The sequence below is a fragment of the Lissotriton helveticus genome, chromosome 12, assembly GCF_964261635.1.
Source record: "Lissotriton helveticus chromosome 12, aLisHel1.1, whole genome shotgun sequence".
Taxonomy (NCBI): domain Eukaryota; kingdom Metazoa; phylum Chordata; class Amphibia; order Caudata; family Salamandridae; genus Lissotriton; species Lissotriton helveticus.
This window is the reverse complement of record NC_136073.1, coordinates 864,356,357-864,359,709: the sequence shown is the minus strand read 5'-3', so window position 1 is coordinate 864,359,709 and position 3,353 is coordinate 864,356,357.

The window sequence follows — 3,353 nt, the reverse complement described above, 5'->3', positions numbered from 1 at the left end:
TCAGTGAGCATATTGAGCAAAAGCTATGCATGATATTGTTGTTTTTTTTTTAAAAATGGATAAATGTTTAAGGTGTACAGTTGAGAATTTAGCTGACTAAAGTAAGTAGTTACTGCCACACATCGGGGGAACCTCTGTCCAAGGGCATTGCCCAGAGAAATGGAGGGTTCCCCATGGGTGTAGAGGGTCGAGGGGGGTCACGGGTGGGTGTCAGGGTGAGCACGGGTGGGGTTGCAGCGGGAGAATTTTTTTTTTTTTAAAGTCCTCTTTTTCACCGTAGTTGTCAGTGGAAATATAATACTAGCCTGTTTAAAGTTGGAGGGAAACATGGTATAGAATGACATCGAATGAAATAAAGTTCCTGTCATGGAACGTTAATGGTCTCCGATGCCCCCGAAGACAGAGGCTAATAATGAAATATTTGGAGCAATCCTCTGCGCAGGTTATCCTCTTACAGGAAACCCATTTGGGTTATCTTGAAGCAAGAGTCATCTTTAGTAAATATAAGTGGGTGGAGAGTTTTCGTTGCTCAGAGGAAACAGTGCATAGTAAGGGAGTAGCGAGATTATTTAGATCCAACTCCGATATCTCCATTAAGGATACATTAACTGACCAATCTGGGAGGTGGATTTTGGTGCAGGTAGTGAAGGGGGGGGTGGAACTTGCCATATTGTCTTACCATGGCCCTAATGTCGATGACCCGGCTTGTCTCCTTAAAGTGCAGGCCAAACTTGCAAAAGTCACCACGCCAATAATAATGGGTGTCGATTTTAATATTCTCCTTAACCCCTCCAAAGATAGGTCTAATCTTAGCCGCTTTGTGGCCGCTCAACGTATGCGTCGGACAATGATTAACATGATGCATAAGCTCGGGTTAGTTGATTAATGGAACTCAAAAAGGGAGGGTGAACCAGGTTTTACTTTTTTTAGTAAAAAGTACGGCCACTCTTCCAGATTGGACTATATCCTTACGGATAGGTCATGTCTAGAGTGTTTGGTAGATATCTCTATTCTTCCATCTATTTTGTCCGATCATGCCCCAATAATTTTCCTTTATCGTTAGGGGAAATCGACAATTGCCCCTAGGTGGACATTAAAAAGGGCAATGTTGTCGAATGAGGAGTTCATAAGAACTAGTAAAACTGAAACTGGAGTATTTCACCGAGAATCTGGGTTCAACATCATTGGAGTATGTTTGGGGCGCGTATAAGGCCCACACCCGCGGTGTACTCCACAGTTGGATAAGCTCCAAAAATAGGGAAGAAATGTTAGAACTTAAAAGGGTGGAGGAGGAGATTTCCAGGCTGGAAAGGGTTAGATCTAGTTGTACATCAGAACATCTGCCACAACTCCTTAAGGACTTGGAGGGTCTTTGTTTGGCCTATAAAGATAAACTAGATCAAAAGCTTAGAGCCCAATGCACTGTTCACAATATGGAAAATTTTGAATATGGCGAAAAGGCAGGGGCCACCCTAGCACGGAAGGTCAAGGGCGACAGAGTTAGGAATAATATCAATAAGCTAATAGTGGATGAGAGTGGTACGATATCCTGTCACCAGGAGGCTATGCAGAGGTGTCTCCTGTCTGTTTTCTAATCTCTATAAAGAAGACAGGGCTCCTTCCACCGCCTCAATCCAAGATTGGCTTAAAAGTAAAGTTTTACCTAATCTGTCAAGGGAGGGCCGGGAACTGTTAGAAGGTCCAATCTCGGATGAAGAAATAAGGAGCTGTCTAAAGAAGATCAAAAATAATAAGGCGGCAGGGACAGACGCACTTCCGGGGGAGGTATATAAAATCTTGGAAGAAGTTCTACTGCCCAGACTCAGAGAGCTGTTTAATTTTATCTTTAGCCCTGAAGGCAGATTTCCCCCCTTCATGGAAGGAAGCAATAATTGTACTGATCCCGAAGCCCGGTAAAGATCCTCTTAGAGCTGATTCATATAGACCAATCTCCCTGCTGAATGCAGATAAGATCTTTACTAGCATTCTGGCAGGGAGGTTGGGGAGGGTAGCTCCGCAACTAATTAACGAGGACCAAAAAGGCTTTATGCAGGGAAGATACATCCATGAGCAAACTCTACAACTAATTGGGTGTATTGACCTGGCGGTGGCACGGTCGGAACCCTTGGCGGTTGCCGCCTATGATGCCGCCAAGACGTTTGACCGGGTGAGTTGGTTGTACCTCTGGGAGTTTTTGATTTGAATGAGAGAGACCCCTTAAAACCAGGGGAGTAGGGTACTTGTTACAAGTGAAATAGAGTGTTTCCCTTGGCACAATTCATTTGTTAAGCCCACATATTAATTTTGAACACTTTGACATTTAAGCACGATAAAAACAAACCAATACGTATGTAAAAAACTTGTACAAATTTATTATTGTTAAAAACATAAAGAATCACAAGTTAAAAAATATGGTGATACCATATTACAAATAAAATTAAAAAAAGGGGGGGTAGGAAGAGGACAACCTTTTCTTCCAACAGTGTAAAATCAAGCCTAACACAATATAATGAGAAAAATAAAACACAAATCCAATTGACGATATAAAGTAAATTAATCAAATTCTGCTACAGCACAACAGAGAGAGACACATAAAGACAATACAGTTTTGTCATTGCAGCTATAGCACACCGAGTATATAAATCTCAGGCTGGCAATCTTGGGTACATATACTTATTGTACTTTACAAAATTGACACGGTTACTCAGTTGTGCAATTCGTTTTGCGTCGACGCGTTTCGATGGCTTATTTCATTTGCTTGCCATCTTTTTCAAGACTGTTCTATTTCGTCTCTCTTTGTCTGCGGCACTGGATGGTTGCCTTAAACTTAGGAGGTCCTTTTATTTCATGCTCGGGTTGGACTTCTCTGGTTATCCTGCACAGGCATATTATGGGGCAGGGCTATTCTTTGTTCCTGCTAGGGTTTTCCTTGCTGTTTATTCTTTTCCAATGGTAAAATCAAGCGTCCTACACAGGGGTAACAAAAGACTGTGTGCAGCCAAGTATCCACTCTGTCACAAACTCTGCTAGATGAGGAGTAAGATACAAGCCGAACCAAAATAAAGCGGGCCTGCCCTTCCAGCAGCTGCGACCAGTGGGTTATTGTAAAACAGACAACAATAAACACAGATAACCCCTGTGTAGGACGCTTGATTTTACCATTGGAAAAGAATAAACAGCAAGGAAAACCCTAGCAGGAACAAAGAATAGCCCTGCCCCATAATATGCCTGTGCAGGATAACCAGAGAAGTCCAACCCGAGCATGAAATAAAAGGACCTCCTAAGTTTAAGGCAACCATCCAGTGCCGCAGACAAAGAGAGACGAAATAGAACAGTCTTGAAAAAGATGGCAA